Below are 18910 nucleotides of genomic sequence, written 5' to 3' on the forward strand. Positions count from 1 at the left end.
ATACCACCATTCGTTTGTAAAAAGAGTAGCCCAAGAGTTGGCGGTGGGTGGTGATGACTAGCTGCCTTCCTTCTGGTCTTACACTGCTAAATAAGGCCGGCTAGCGCAGATAGTCCTTTTTGTAGCTTTGCGCGAAATTGAAAACAAACCAAAGCAATTTTCACTTAGACATTTCAAAAATTCATAAGTTATGACAAAATAATGGTTTATCCTTTTATTTCTTATACTCTATCACTGAATCTTATCATAACTTTCATTGGCAAAGTTTTAAACTCAAATATGAAATTTAAAAATGATTAAAACATATTGCCCACATTAAGAATTTAAAATATGTTTAAATTCAAAACACTTTACACATTCCTGTACGCGCACAGGTCGTATATAAATATGCATATGGTAGCTATAAAGCAACCTATATTGATAAAACTACACGTCACTTACAAATGTATAAATATGATAATTTAAGCAAGAAGCTGTTGTAAGTGAAGCAATTCACCGGACTCAAATACCAGATTTCGTGGTGAGAATAACAACTACATCATTTTTTTGGAAAGTTTCATAATTCTCGACTACGAAACCATAGATTATGAACTAGTTATTAAAGAAAACCTGTCATTTCCAATGATCACATAACACTAAAGAATATCATCAAATTCTAAGTTTCTGATTCTCATTATTTTTATTTAATATTCACTATTATTTTAAGAATACAGTGTTTATGCTTATGTTCAAGCCTTTCTCTATGACAATTGCTATTAACAATGTTATTTAATAAACATATATAAGCCGCACGTTTTGTCGTGCTTTCCGTTATATTGTTACCGTTTAAATGTGTTCTTTCTAAAATTCCGATTGAATTTGAAATCTCGCTATATGTCAATATTGTTTTATATAATTCGAATATTACGAACTAATTTTCTTTTTGAGATATTAAAGCTGATGATAGAATTTAAGGAAATTCCGAAACTCCGTATTAAACTTTTGTTTGTTTGTTTTGGAATAAATATGTATTTAATATTTATTATAAAACTTCGTTTTCCACCTGTTGAGTCAATTGAAAAAACAACATAAAATCGCTTTAAACTTCGTTGAAAGATCAAAGTACTTTTTCTAGTAATGTATTGCATGTAATTATTAAACTATGTAATCATCTGTGAATTGTCAAAATAACTAATAACATATAATAATATGCGTGGGACTAAAAAGAAAGATATAATTGAGCTATGTTGTAAAGAATATAACTTCGTCATAGCCCATAGTTCCAAGGTGTATACAAGTATATACATATAAGCTTAATCAGAACATTTACAGTTTAGGCCATATAAAAAGAAAAATTCTCGCAAGTTTAACGAATAAATCAATGAATAATTACTACATACCAAGATGGAATTAAACAACAGGCCCATTTTGTATCTTTTTTTGATATACTTTCCTCTTTTTCCCATATTTTAGTTAAATTCTCAACAGCTTACTAGTAAACGTATTTCACGAAAGAATCTTGTCGGTTAAATTAGAATTGTGTTGTCATAGCAATGCTGTAACTTTCTTACTTTTGAGATATTTTTCAGCATAATTATAGAAACAAAATTTGATCAATGACTTTGAAATAAAGCTAAATAATTTTTATTTATTTATTATCGGATAACCAATTACATATGTTTCAAACTTTCTCTTATTTATTTTCTTCAGACAGAATTAGAAAACCGTAAATAATTTCTTCAACTATTTAATACAAAACAACAACTGAGTAAAAAGAAGAAATATAATAATAAATATAAATTAATACTTGTATATTCAATGTAGTTAAAATAAAGAGAACGTCAATTTTTCTACGTTTAATATTGCTTTTTGTCAATTATTTTAACATGTGAAAAATTAAAGAAGTGATTCTGTTTAATCATGTGTTCAAATATATGAAAAGGAGCTTTGAAATGTTTTCCATCCTTGTTAAAGGCCCGATATGGCCAGGTCGTTAAGGCACTCGACTCGTAATCGGAGGGTCATGGGTTCGAATCCTCGTCACACCAAACAATCTCGCATTTTGAGCCGTGGGGGTATTATAATGTTACGGCCAATACCAGTATTGGTTGGTAAAAGAGTTGGCAGTGGGTGGTTGGTGATGACTAGCTATCTTCCCTCTGGTCTTACACTCTTAAATTAGGGACGACTAGCGCAAATAGTCCTCGTGCAGCTTTGAGCGAAATTCAAAACCAAAACCACTAACTCCACATTTTTGACGAGCGCATTATATATATTTGATGTTTTTTTCTAAATTGGTTTTAATGTGAATTAACTCATATGAACATATTAGGATTTTAACAGAGCTATTTATTTTTTTATTCTCTTACGTGTAATCACTAAAATTAAAAGTATAAAGAAAATTGCATTTATAAAACCATAATTAGTTTAATCTTTACAGACCTAAACCAGCGTGCGCTAATTTATAAGAAGCTATTTCTTCGCAATAAACAGACAGACAAATGCATAGATTTTGGTTAAGAATTTGACTAACAAGTGAATAGGGAAACTTAACATTTACTGCGCTCTCTATTATATAAATACAAGTGCTTAAAATAACAGTGACAGACTTTGCGTGTGTTTTCTTATAACAAAACCACATCGGGCTATGTGCTGAGCCACCGAAGGGAATCGAACGTCTGATTTTAGCGTTGTAAATCCGTAGACATACCACTGTACTAGTTGGTGGCGACAGACGTTGTATAAATAATAATATAAAAAACCTCAAACGACATAAAAGTTAAAATAATGTCAACTCATTTTCTAAAATAAAACTTTTAATCATCATAACTTTATCTTCAAATGTTCAAAAACCATTAGTGAATTTATACGCATAAGATCAGTACTTGAAATGGGCCAGTGTTTGTTGGTACACTGTTATACTGTGAACAGTTGCATATCAACATTTTTCTCATATCCGGAAATATATATTCCATGATAATAGAATAAAAAACTGTAAAGTCAATCAGTTTGTTGAACATTTGATTTAATTGCATGAGGTGATTTGGTAAGGTCTCTTAATGACGACATGGTTTATTTTTGTTATAAAATCTTTTGTAATTCTTGATATCAAAAGAAAGAAAGCCAGAAAATGTAGTTTGTAAAAGACGTGAACTAAATATAAAATAAAATTCTGTAAAATAAAGAGCAATGGTCTAATAGGAAAAATGCCCAGAACTAATTTCCAATTAAGTTCAAATTGAAACCAATTAAAGCTGATCATAAAAGTTGGAACATGCGATTAACCAATGCTTGAGTAATCTAAAACAAAAAAATAGAAGGAAACTTACAGCATGAAAAATAGCTAATGTGAAATACATAATCGTTTTAAACCGGATTTCGATACTCGTGATGGACAGAGCACAGGTAATCCATTGTGTAGCTTTATACCTAATTTTAAACCAGTACAAACTTGACATTTCTCCGTAATGTCTAAAATTAAAAAACTAATTGGTGATTTTGAACTTTGATAGAATATAATATTCGACATCACAAGAAACAACAAACACAAACCGTTCGAAATTAACACCAAACAACAGATCGAATATAGCATACAAGTGAAACACTGGAAAAACAATCTTTTATACAAAACGACAATACTTATATATATATGTGTATGTGTGTGTCTCAATGAACGGAAATAAGAGTCCAAACAGAAATAAGCAACAAAAATTAGTTTGAATAAAGTTTTCGTTTCTTCGAAAAAAATGTGAGTAATATTAATAGGTGTTTTGTATTATTTTAGGACAACAGTGTTACGTTTCTAAAGTTCGTATGATTTGATTTGCTTTGAATTTCGCGCTAAGCTACACGAGTGCTATCTGTGCTAGCCGTCCCTAATTTAGCAGTGTAAGACTAGAGGGAGGGCAGCTAGTCATCACCATCCACCGCCAACTCTTGGGCTACTCTTTTACCAACGAATAGTGAGATTGACCGTCACGTTATAACGCCCTCATGGTTGAAAAGGCGAGCATGTTTAGTGTGACTGGGATTCGAACCTGCGACCCTCGGATTACGAGTCGAAGGCCTTAACCCACCTGGCCATGCCGGGCCTGTTTAGTTTAGTTTGTTGTTTTTTTTAAATAAAACTTTGACCGAAAATAAATCATTATTTTTCAATCAGCCAAATTGTTAATTAGCATAAAATGGTTTATGTAACTTCAAAAAAAATAATGGTTTTCACCTCTATGTTGAAATATTGAGATAAAATGTAATAAATTCCAAAAAATCAAATGGAAAACAATATTTGGTATAATCAATAAGTTTCAAGTTTTAACGATTTACTGGAGGAAAATATATTTAACAGATAATAAATTCGAACCTTCAACTTGTGCACAAAATATCCGCTCTTTTAACACATGTCTTATACTATGTCTAGAAACAATATTGACCTTTGAGTATTTGTCAGTAAAAAAGTGGACAGTGCTGCCTAGCTGCCTTCCTTTTAGCCTTTCACTGCTAAATTGGGGAAAGCTAGCACAAATAGCCCTTAAGTAGTTTTGCGCGAAATTCAAACAAACCAAACTGGCTTACGTGAGAAAAGGATAGACATTTTCCTTGTATGCTTAGGTAATATAAACTCCTGACATTAGGTCCTGGTTTCTCCACAAAAACTCCATAGGGGCAAAACATTTATTGTTACAAGTATGTCAGTTTTTATCCTTTCGTAACTAACTTGTGATTATACCTTCTTTAGTGTGTGTATATGTATACAAAACCAAAACTATTCTTCCATCGCTTGCCCTCGCTGTCGTCTTTTAGTCATGACAGATAATGTCTGAAGCCACAGCACCCAAACACGTTGGGAATATTTCATCCATCAGACAAGATCCTGACTTTAATATCAAACTAGCTCCCAGCTAAGGAGAATCAGTTATTAGTTGGGTGTTGAGTGCTTGAACCCACAATATCTTAACTTCTACTAAAAGTTGCTGTCTGCAGTTAGACGTGAAAATGTAATGACCTTTAATATTTAGATGAAATCTTAAGGTGGAATTTAATATGTAAAATTTACCAATTTCTGATACTTTGTATGAAATCTTCCATTGATGGCTTATTATACCTCTCCAGGACAGACCCCAGATACTGGCTGGCTTTAAAAGCGTGTTTAAGTGTGCGAAATATCTTTACATAACAGAAACTTTACCACACTGCACTGAGTTGTTTAATTTAGTAATGTAATTTACAAATTAATTACTACTCTGTATGTAAATAGTACATTACTTTACTATAATAGAACATGTATATTTATGTTAATTTATGTGCAGTGTTACAACAGAATGATGATTTGTTAACTTTTCATTAGATGTTTGTGAATTTTATATGAACGACCATTCAATTATTTAAGCTCTATTTTATACAAAATTTCTTTCAGATTAAATCTCCTAGCACCTTTTTTTACACATTTTTTGGAAGAGCGGGGGAGCATGCCATCTGACCTTCGCAGCATTAACTTGATTTGAATGTTGATTATGCTTTGCACAATATGTGTTGGCTTTGGTTTCACAAAATAGAACCCCCCTTCAAACATTCTGAATTAGAGCTTATGTTAAAAAATTAAACAAATAAATACTATAAACATATGAAAATGTAGTACTAATATTTTAAAGAGAGAACTTATCAAACAAAATAAGAAAGTGCTCTGATGAAATAAATAAAAACTTTGCTGTTTTACTTCCAAGCTTTGTCTTCTTGATGCTTCTTTCTTCTCTATCTTACTAATTGATCAAAAGATTAACGATCAGCAAAGTAGTAAGGCCAACTTAAGAATGTGAATTGCCCATATTATCATTCTGTATTGAAAGGGTTAACTGTCACGCAATTCACTTTTAAATGTAACACATAGCTTTAAAATCTCCTGTTCACTTGAAAATGAAGTACACTTTTCAATTACACAGAGAAAACGACACTAATCGTTTAAATCAATATCAAATGTCCACAGTACTACTGAGTTCCTGTTTTACTTGGAATATCCAAATAAAGATAAACACAAACACGTATCGAGAAATTTAAGTGAAATAAATATATTTCTGATTAAAAGACAGCAATGTGACGTTTTATCTTTTTGGGTGGACACACTACAAACAATAGGGATTTTCTAGAATTAGTGTTCCTGTCACGCTGTATATATTGCTAATAAAGCATTTCATTAAATCCAGGTCTCTAAGGGACTAAAAAATAGTAAACCTCTTACTAATGTCATACGACAAATAACATTAACCATAATCATGTTTTGTCAGTTTTCAAAAATTGTTCACCGACCAAGTCAGTTACATATAATATTTTTTGGTGTTTCATCATGTATTTTGCTACTGCAATGGGTAATATAATGAATTATGAATAGCTTCTCCACGTAATGTAAAGGTAGTTTACAAATCTAATACCATATCACATTAGATATTAGTGTACGGATTTAACATAATCTCACGATTAGTGACAGTTTACAAATCTAATACCATATAATGTTTACTGATATTCTACAATTCTAATGCCATGTGGTGCTTAACAATAGTCTACCTCACTCGGTACACAAGCTGACGTTTCACCGAGAAAGATATCTGATATCCTTGTAGAAATGTTAACATCCGAAGTTAATTCACTGAAGTTGAACAGTTTGTAATGTTGGAAATCTGTGATCGCTCCTGATCAAATACTGTAGTTTCCCGATTGATAAGCGTTTATCGCAATTAAAGCTTCTGAGGTCTATGGTGTACTGACTGTAGTAAAACAACTATACAAAAATCTTTCTTCACGTAGCTTTAGTTACCTTTATAAGTTTTAAGGTGAGGTTCTCGAAAGTTCAGTTGGCAAAAATATTGTCAATCACTAGTATTACACTCAAACACCATTAAATGTGATTCTTAAACTAGAGAATTTTCTACAAATTCAGAGAACAGGCAGAACTTTTGCAATATACATTTAACAATATAAGTTACATGCACTTCTAAATATATATTTAACTAAAATAAACATCAATATGAAAATAAATACATTATAGTTAATCCCTTACAGGTTTTATAGAACAAAACCACAGAGGGTATACCGAAAAACAGTTACATCCCCAGGAGAAACCATCAGTAACAGTGTCACTTCCATACACCATAGGCTCTCAAAGAATATATTGAAAAGCTGTGGACAATACAACATCAGGATCATCTTCAGAAGTAATACAACACTCCGAAGAACAGTTACTTAAGTCAGATCACCAACGTCTCAGGAATAAACAAAGAACTGCGGTAAATCATAGAAAGGAGAAACAGGCCGTCCTTTGTCTGTCAGATTGGAAGATTATAAATGGCAATCAAATACAAAAACAAACAAACCCTTTAGTCTTACACTACTACACAACCAAAACTCCATAGTTATGGGGGACTTAAATAGTAAAAATGTTACGTTTGGATGCCGAAGCTCAAACTCCAATGGTAGAAGTCTAATAAAATTCATAGACGATAACAATATAGTTTTATTAAATGATACCACCCCTACACATACAGCATGTGCCACTAACTCCAGTGACATACTAGACCTGTGTATGTGTACATGTAATCTAAGCCAGAAAATAATAAAATTTCAAGTGGTGAAAGATGTTGACAGTGATCACCTTCCAATATATTGTGTCTTTGATCTCGCTCCCCATAAAATTATAACATTTAAGAAAGAAAAATTTAATTACAGAAAAGCAGATTGGCAAAATTACAAACAGGAATTAGACAACCTATTACCTAATAAAGTTATAAAAGAAGTTAAAACCCATATTGAAATGGATAACTACTTTCAAACAACTACGGAGTGCCTTCAGAAAGCAGCCAAGTTAACAATACCAAAACAACACAATAAAACAACAAACAACACTTGGAAACCCACCACAGAAATAATCAATCTAATCAAAAAAACGAGACAGACAATTAAGAAGACTGTATATGATAACAAGAGACAGAGAAACCAAAACGCAAATAAACAACATTAGAAATCACATCAGAACACAAATAAAACAACAAAAATAAAATAAATGGGACAATTACTGCACTAAACTAAATGATAAAACTGGCCCGACAAAATTCTGGTCACATCTTAAAAGACTCACAAATGAAAACACAGACACAAAGAAATATCCTCCACTTGAACATAATAATACTATAGCACACACAAATAAAGAAATAGCCAAATAAATGATAAAACTGGCCCGACAAAATTCTGGTCACATCTTAAAAGACTCACAAATGAAAACACAGACACAAAGAAATATCCTTCACTTGAACATAATAATACTACAGCACACACAAATAAAGAAATAGCCGAAGCTTTCAAAGATCAACTTCAAAATACTTTTACAACTCACACTGATCCGGATATCGATACATATTTCTACAATAAAGTCACTAATCACATATTAAACAATAAACATTAATTTGAACCAATTTTTCCAATAAACATAACTGATACAAAAACAAGTTCCGACACAGATTATGCAAGCACGTTACTAACAAATGAAATATCCCTTCAAGAACTACTCGAAGCAATAAAAACACAGAAAATAAAGCTCCAGGTGAAGATGAAATACAAGCTATCCTTCTAAAAAAGAGCACTCCGAAATTGTTTGACCACCTAAAATCACTTTTTAATCTATCTCTATCCTCAGGATACATCCCAGTTTCTTGGAAGCTTGCTAATATATTAATGTTCCATGAGGAAGGAAAGCCAACAAATAAACCTAATAGCTACCGACCAATCAGCCTGACCAGTTGTATAGGTAAGATTCTCGAAAGAATAATCAGTAATAGACTCTCCACATTCTTGGAGATAACATCAAAATTGCCAAAAGAACAAAATGGATTCAGGAAATTTAGACAAACGACAGATCACCTAATCAGATTAACCGAAACCATAATAGATAGCTTCAATAAAAAACAATGTACTGCCGCTTGCTTCCTTGATATCGAGAAAGCATTCGACACTGTATGGCACGATGGTCCAAGGTTCCGAATGAATGAAATGGAACTACCTCGAGGAATTATTCACTGGTTATCTAACTTTTTGGAAAATAGAAAGTGTAAAGTAAATGTTGAAGGAACATTTTCTGAATACTTTACTCCACAAGCTGGTGTCCCTCAGGGAGGGGTGGTTAGCCCTATACTCTTCATCATGTATGTAAACAATATGCCACTGAGGGATCCAAATCATGGATTCTCTTCACAGTTCGCAGATGATGTGGCAGTCTGAAAAAGTGCCGCAACACCCACGAGAGCAGTCACTAACATACAACCGCAACTAAATAGAATAAGTGAATACTGTCAAAAATATATTGGAATAAAAATAAACACAGCAAAAACACAACTCGTACTCTTTACGAAATTGACAAAACACAAAAACAACAGCCAGAATTATACATGAATGGCACTCTACTCAGATTGCCCCATCGGCAAAATTTTTAGGTCTGACCTATGATTCAAAACTAACTTGGATCAATCATGTGAACGAAATTAAAAATAAAGTCTGGCGAAGAACTAATTATGCTAGGAGTCTAACTGGTAAAAATAGTGGAGCATCTACAGATAACATACTAAAAATCTATAAAACATATATTAGACCTGTAATAGATTATGCAGCTCCAGCATGGATAACTGTGAGCAATAAAATAATTATAACCAAACTACAAACAATCCAAAATACACTCCTAACAACTGCATACAGAGTTCCAAGAACTATATCATCCAAGTTCATTCAAAAATACTCGAACATACCAACCATACCAGATAGACACCTACATATTACAATAATGTACTTTAATAAGAATTAGATGAAAAACGAATTACTATGCGAACTAGACAGGTACCTCATATATGATGAAGCTAGTTCTAAATATCTCTTCCCAGTTAACTTATATTTTAAATATCAAAAAAATTAAAAAAAAGAAAAATATATATAAATTTTAAATAATAAAGTAATAATAATAATAATAAAATATCTTTCTACTATATATAAATGTATTAAACAATTAAAAAAATGCCACCAACAAACTTGACATTTCTGCTCATAGAATAAAATAATCACAGTAACATGGATGGACATTGCCCTGAAAAGGATCAAAATAATATTCAGTTCCACAGTTATAAAATTCGTCAAGAACATAAGTACGGGGAGGAGGAAGAGGTCATAGAGAACCTGACCCTCCAGGGTATGAACTTTTATTACCCAAATACCGACGACATTCTTCTTACACTACTAAATTAGAGACAGCTAGTGCAGATAGTCCTCGTGTAGCTTTGCGCGAAGTTCAAAACAAAACAAAATCTTAGGACAAAAATTAAATAAAAGTTGCATCATTAATTAAAAAAGAAGAATTTCAAATTTCGTTTATTTTCTTTTAAGTTTTTTATTTATTTTTATACATATGTTTTTTTACCTTGTGGCTCATGGTTTTACATTGAAAATATATACATCTATTTTACCTAAGATGTAAGAAAAACTGAAAAAGTCATGTAAAGGACAAATAAAAAGCTGGTAACATTTGTTTGTAAATCTTTTGTCAAAAATACGACCTGTCATCACCCCCGACTAATTCTTGTTCTATAAAATTGCTAATAAAATCCTTTTTTAAATCAGTGACTAAGGGGCTCAGCTGACCTTGAATCTTTAAGTAATTTTCATCATAGAGCTGCTCTTCATATTCTAACAAAACCACTGTGACTGGCTTAAAACTGGTATTTGTGCTCCACCCTTATAGTTCTATAACTGTTGCTAGGTTACAAAGTGATTCCATAACTTCGCATGGCACGTCAGGTTATTGTGTAGAATGACGCAGTTATCACAAATCTTTCGAATAACTTATCTCCAACACGTGCTTCAGAGAGTGGAACAAAACACAAAAACATGATATAAACATTCAGTCAGGGATCGGTCTACATTCCAGCCAAATTATAATCAGGGTATTTGCATGTTTACCAAGCAATAGAATCTTAACTATCAGTATTTAAATATATCTTGAACAAGTCTCACAAACTATGTCAACATACAGCACAGTAACGTAGTGAAATTTCAATAGAGGACACAAGTGGTAACGTTACAACTTAACAGGTACTCTATTAATGTTGATAAAATTATATAAATAATAGAATCAAACCGTATGACTAAAATCAACAAAATTACTGTTGAAGCAAGAAACATTGCGGATAAAAATGAACGACGGTGTAGACTTTTAAAAATAATAAAACAATGGCTATGCAAATAATATAATGAATTGTATACAATCTACTAATTTATACTAAAGTAAATTGTAGCATGTAAGTAGTTCTCGTGTCATGTTATAATTTATTTCGGACGATTCTTTGATCTGTTATGTCACGCGCGTTACATACTACGATTTCAAATAGCCAGAAATTTTAATTTTATTTTAGTAGTTAACTTAATGTTAATATGCATCAAACTTATGATATCTACCAATAAGACTGATACACACAATTTCCTTTTTTTTAACACAAATATGTTTTAATATACAAACAACAATACACTTTATAATGACAATTATTACAAATAATAATTTATATACAAAAGTTTTACAAACTATACTGAGTCTTCTATCTGATCTGGAACTGAATATTTTATGGACGGTTCATGGCACATGAATTAATTCCGTTTTGATACTGAAACAGTTCGCTTAACAGGTAAGCTATCACTAGCTTCTATAACGTTAGTTTTTCACAGACAAAGATACGTAATGCTCTCGTATAAATATTAACGTCCGAAGTTAATTCACTGAAGTTAAACGGTTTGCAATGTTCGACACCTGCAAACGTTTTGTGGTCAAATATTTGCATTTCCCGATTTGAAAGTGTTAATCACAATTATATCTTCCGAGGTTTATAATATACCAACTGAAATAAAAAAATATAACTGTCTCATGATGACTAGAAACCAACTTAAAGTAAAAATGTAAAGACAACTGGTATGGGTATTAAAGTTTAATTAAGATAGATACAGAACTACGTTTCACCTTCTTAGGTCATCTTCAGGTAAACAAAGAGACTTTACAACTGACCGTTGCTGGGTATGTGTTAAGCACGAGAGTGTGAACTGGTACGAGAGGGTATTGTAGTGAGACTAAAATGAATACAAATAAATGGCTTAAGAATAGGAAATGTCGTATCTCTCAATTCTAACCAACATTTTCATGACCTTGAATCTCAAGAGATCGTTTCTGCTTTACATCCACTACTACACTGGGGCAGATATGTTGAAGATACAATTGTTTAATTCACGCTACAGAACACACACAACCACATTAACACCATACACCCCAACATTAAGTTGACATGTGAACACGAGAAAAGCTTAGCAAATAACATTTCTCAAATCATAAGAACTGCCACAATTCAAAACAGAAATCCACAGAAAATCACTTATACTGGATTATACATTCCTTGGGACTCAGCACATGAAACAACAACAAAAAACTCAACATATTAAGAAACCAAACGAACACAACCACATTAACACCATACACCCCAACATTAAGTTGACATGTGAACACGAGAAAACTAACCAAATAACATTTCTCAAGATCATAAGAACTGAAACACAATTCAAAACAGAAATCCACAGAAAAATCACTTATACTGGATTATACATTCCTTGGGACTCAGCACATGAAACAACAACAAAAAACTCAACATATTAAGAAACCAAACGAACACAACCCCAAAAGAATGTTTAATAGATAAAATTAATGATAAAATCAACAAAATAAAACAAAATTTCATAAGCATCAACAAATTACTTTCAAAGACCGCTGAAAAAAATTGTACACACACACACACTTAGACCAAAATACAGTCAACAACAAACAACCAATAATAAATTCAATAAAACAACTAACAATAAAACCTTAGAGTGCTGCATACTATACATTAGCGATAAAATAACCAACATTTGGGAAAAACGTAAAGCAAAACATAATATTCCAACGAACACTAAATTCGTTCAAAAACCACGTACAAAACTAAAATCCATACTGTTTAAAAAACACGCAAATAAACATTACACCAACATCATTTATAAAATACGATGAAACAACTACCATGACTTCTATATCAGAGAAACAAGCAGTAAAATAGAAACCAGATTCGAAGAATAAAAAAACAACTTCGTACGTTTTTGAACACTGCAAATTAAATAAGCACACCATAACTATAGGAGATACCGACGAACTAAGTTGGGAAACAAATATAAAGAAACGTAAATTCAAAGAAGCTCTACTTATGCAATAGCTCAAACCAAAATTAAACAATAAAGGAACATCTCTATACCTATATTAATTAATAACATAACATCTTATAACACTAACTGCAACGCCCCCTAAATTCTCGTACACGTTCACACTCTTGTTCCTAAGACACGTGCAAATCAACGGTCAGCTGCAAACTCTCTTTGTTATCCCGAAGATGACCTAAGAAGGTCGAACGTTGTTCTGCACTTTATTGTAATTAAAGTTTTAATACCTGTACCAGCCATCTTTAGGATACGATATAACTATCTATCCGCGTGTTGCGATTTATAAACTTTAAAGCAAATATCTAGAAAGCTCAACTGGCCCAACAATATTGGTATTTATGTAGATATATACATTGTTGATTCTTAGGCTCATAAATCTAAAAAATTAGTGAATAGCAAGAATTTCGCAATACAGATTTAATAACATAAGTTACACGCATTTCTGAATATATATTTAACTGAAACAAACATTAATATTAAAATAAATGTATAACAGTACATCCGTTACAATAACTACAGTGTCTTGCAAAAAGTATTCACTCTCTGCAAAGTTTCCACATTTTACTGCTGTCTGAGCTTGCAGCCATGAAACTTTCAAGAGGGACTTTGTATCTACACAATCTACTGTAATCTGAGTTAAACAAACGCGATGTTAAGTAAGCTAGATTTTTCAAAGAAAATTAGAAATTCTCAATTGTATAACTATTCAACTCTTTTAATACGGTAGTCCTGAATCAGTTCAGGTTCAAAAGATTAATTTGAAAGGTAAAAAAGTTGGCCACAGTATTTGTCTTATCAAAGCGGTTTTGAACTTATTATGGGTTACTTACTTTTTTTTTCTGAGTATGGGCGAAGAAGGGGAGAAAGGGTAGACTTCTGAGCTAATTTAAATTCCCGTTAAATAAAATTCAAACTAAACTGTAGTTCGACCACAGTATGTTTTTTTTTTATTTTATAGATGCGCATTTGTTTAAAACTGGTTTAAAGATTAAACCAACAGAAATGAAGATATAAGAGTTAAAAAAAATAAAATCTGCGAGAAAAGCATACATGGCACAAGTTTATCTAGAATTGAGACTTTATACGTTCCCAAAAGCACAACAATATAAAAACTTTTATTTTTATGTATATTAGGGAAAGGAAATACGTTGAACATGAGGTCACCATGGGTTTGGAGTTGAATGTTTTCTGCGATGACATATCAGCAGTTCTTGGCTTAACAAATATACGCAAACTGTTATTTGTATTTTGCTAATTCCTTCCATTAATTCCATCACCCTTGTACATTTAGCCATTAACCTTAAACTCGGCTCAACAGATGGTAATATTCTCTGCAGCGTCGAGTCAGCGATGAAACTTGTATACAACGATTGTCCAGTTGCCTTGTTTCATCCTTGTCCAGGTGGTCAGTTACATCAACAACTGGACTGTCTAATCTCAAGATCAGGCATTTCACAGCGTGCTCCTCTTTCCGTCCATTCCAAGCAATTACTTGCCTTTGTTCAGCACTTTCTGATCGTCTTGACGAGAGTAGTCACTCTGGTTGGCGACAACCAGAGAGTTTTAGAGAGACATCTCTAAGCGGCCTCAACCTTAACGAGCACAAAACAGCTCCTGCGAACATCAGTCACCTCTCGCCGTGGTCTATCCTCAGGAGCATGGCTGTTGACTAGTGTTAGTGCTTCAGATGTGACACTTCTCCTGGGCGACAGTCTCGGTTTCGAGTGCTTGTTTCTACGTTAAAAAAATTATATTTTATTTCTAAAAATGGCTAGTACGCTCGTTATTAGACAAAAAAATTCACAGTAACATTTGTTTGGCATGGCACCAAAATTTCTTCTTCCTATCTACTTGTAATATTTTGGGTTAAAACGAGTTTTCTTATCAGTTTCAAATTGGACGTGGTCTACAAAAACAGTAGATTTGGACGTGAAATAAGGTAAATAAATTGTGTAGATACCTTAAACCGAGTTATATTAGGTGTAAATAACATAAGCCGAAAACAATTCACAAAAACAAAATAATATTTCTAGTAACAACTAAAGCACAGCAAGCTCACCATGCAGACAACAAGACAGGTGATTCTACTTGAATATTTCTAGTAACAACTAAAGCACAGCAAGCTCACTATGCAGACAACAAGACAGGTAATTCTACTAGAATATTTCTAGTAACAACTAAAACACAGCAAGCTCACCATGCAGACAACAAAACAGGTGATTCTACTAGAATATTTCTAGTAACAACTAAAACACAGCAAGCTCACCATGCAGACAACAAAACAGGTGATTCTACTAGAATATTTCTAGTAACAACTAAAGCACAGCAAGCTCACCATGCAGACAACAAAACGGGTGATTCTACTTGAATATTTCCAGTAACAACTAAAACACAGCAAGCTCACCATGCAGACAACAAAACAGGTGATTCTACTAGAATATTTCTAGTAACAACTAAAACACAGCAAGCTCACCATGCAGACAACAAGACAGGTGATTCTACTAGAATATTTCAAGTAACAACTAAAACACAGCAAGCTCACCATGCAGACAAGACAGGTGATTTTACCAGAATATTTCAAGTAACAAGTAAAACACAGCAAGCTCACCATGCAGACAACAAACAGGTGATTCTACTAGAATATTTCTAGTAACAACTAAAGCACAGCAAGCTCACCATGCAGACAACAAAACAGGTGATTCTACTAGAATATTTCTAGTAACAAATAAAACACAGCAAGCTCACCATGCAGACAACAAACAGGTGATTCTACTAGAATATTTCTAGTAACAACTAAAACACAGCTAGCTCACCATGCAGACAACAAAACAGGTGATTCTACTAGAATATTTCTAGTGACAACTAAAACACAGCAAGCTCACCATGCAGTCAACAAAACAGGTGATTCTACTAGAATATTTCTAGTAACAACTAAAGCACAGCAAGCTCACCATGCAGACAACAAAACAGGTGATTCTACTAGAATATTTCTAGTAACAACTAAAACACAGCAAGCTCACCATGCAAACAGCAAAACAGGTGATTCTACTAGAATATTTCTAGTAACAAATAAAACACAGCAAGCTCACCATGCAGACAACAAACAGGTGATTCTACTAGAATATTTCTAGTAACAACTAAAACACAGCAAGCTCACCATGCAGTCAACAAAACAGGTGATTCTACTAGAATATTTCTAGTAACAACTAAAACACAGGAAGCTCATCATGCAGACAACAAAACAGGTGATTCTACTAGAATATTTCTAGTAACAACTAAAACACAGCAAGCTCACCATGCAGACAACAAAACAGGTGATTCTACTAGAATATTTCTAGTAACAACTAAAACACAGCAAGCTCACCATGCAGACAACAAAACAGGTGATTCTACTAGAATATTTCTAGTAACAACTAAAACACAGCAAGCTCACCATGCAGACAACAAAACAGGTGATTCTACTAGAATATTTCTAGTAACAACTAAAACACAGCAAGCTCACCATGCAGACAACAAAACAGGTGATTCTACTAGAATATTTCTAGTAACAACTAAAACACAGCAAGCTCACCATGCAGACAAGACAGGTGATTTTACCAGAATATTTCAAGTAACAAGTAAAACACAGCAAGCTCACCATGCAGACAACAAAACAGGTGATTCTACTAGAATATTTCTAGTAACAACTAAAGCACAGCAAGCTCACCATGCAGACAACAAAACAGGTGATCCTACTAGAATATTTCTAGTAACAAATAAAACACAGCAAGCTCACCATGCAGACAACAAACAGGTGATTCTACTAGAATATTTCTAGTAACAACTAAAACACAGCTAGCTCACCATGCAGACAACAAAACAGGTGATTCTACTAGAATATTTCTAGTAACAACTAAAACACAGCAAGCTCACCATGCAGACAACAAAACAGGTGATTCTACTAGAATATTTCTAGTAACAACTAAAGCACAGCAAGCTCACCATGCAGACAACAAAACAGGTGATTCTACTAGAATATTTCTGGTAACAACTAAAACACAGCAAGCTCACCATGCAAACAGCAAGACAGGTGATTCTGCTAGAATATTTCAAGTAACAAGTAAAACACAGCAAGCTCACCATGCAGACAACAAAACAGGTGATTCTACTAGAATATTTCTAGTAACAACTAAAACACAGCAAGCTCATCATGCAGACAACAAAACAGGTGATTCTACTAGAATATTTCTAGTAACAACTAAAACACAGCAAGCTCACCATGCAGACAACAAACAGGTGATTCTACTAGAATATTTCTAGTAACAACTAAAGCACAGCAAGCTCACCATGCAGACAACAAAACAGGTGATTCTACTAGAATATTTCTAGTAACAAATAAAACACAGCAAGCTCACCATGCAGACAACAAACAGGTGATTCTACTAGAATATTTCTAGTAACAACTAAAACACAGCAAGCTCACCATGCAGTCAACAAAACAGGTGATTCTACTAGAATATTTCTAGTAACAACTAAAACACAGCAAGCTCACCATGCAGACAACAAAACAGGTGATTCTACTAGAATATTTCTAGTAACAACTAAAACACAGCAAACTCACCATGCAAACAAGCAAGACAGGTGATTCTACTAGAATATTTCTAGTAACAACTAAAACACAGCAAGCTCACCATGCAGACAACAAAACAGGTGATTCTACTAGAATATTTCTAGTAACAACTAAAACACAGCAAGCTCACCATGCAGACAACAAAACAGGTGATTCTACTAGAATATTTCTAGTAACAACTAAAACACAGCAAGCTCACCATGCAGACAACAAAACAGGTGATTCTACTAGAATATTTCTAGTAACAACTAAAACACAGCAAGCTCACCATGCAGACAACAAAACAGGTGATTCTACTAGAATATTTCTAGTAACAACTAAAGCACAGCAAGCTCACCATGCAGACAACAAAACAGGTGATTCTACTAGAATATTTCTAGTAACAAATAAAACACAGCAAGCTCACCATGCAGACAACAAACAGGTGATTCTACTAGAATATTTCTAGTAACAACTAAAACACAGCAAGCTCACCATGCAGTCAACAAAACAGGTGATTCTACTAGAATATTTCTAGTAACAACTAAAGCACAGCAAGCTCACCATGCAGACAACAAAACAGGTGATTCTACTAGAATATTTCTAGTAACAACTAAAACACAGCAAGCTCACCATGCAAACAGCAAGACAGGTGATTCTGCTAGAATATTTCAAGTAACAAGTAAAACACAGCAAGCTCACCATGCAGACAACAAAACAGGTGATTCTACTAGAATATTTCTAGTAACAACTAAAACACAGCAAGCTCATCATGCAGACAACAAAACAGGTGATTCTACTAGAATATTTCTAGTAACAACTAAAGCACAGCAAGCTCACCATGCAGACAACAAAACAGGTGATTCTACTAGAATATTTCTAGTAACAACTAAAACACAGCAAGCTCACCATGCAAACAACAAGACAGGTGATTCTACTAGAATATTTCTAGTAACAAGTAAAACACAGCAAGCTCACCATGCAGACAACAAAACAGGTGATTCTACTAGAATATTTCTAGTAACAACTAAAACACAG

This window comes from Tachypleus tridentatus, chromosome 12 (assembly GCF_004210375.1).
Source record: "Tachypleus tridentatus isolate NWPU-2018 chromosome 12, ASM421037v1, whole genome shotgun sequence".
Classification (NCBI taxonomy): Eukaryota; Metazoa; Arthropoda; class Merostomata; order Xiphosura; family Limulidae; genus Tachypleus; species Tachypleus tridentatus.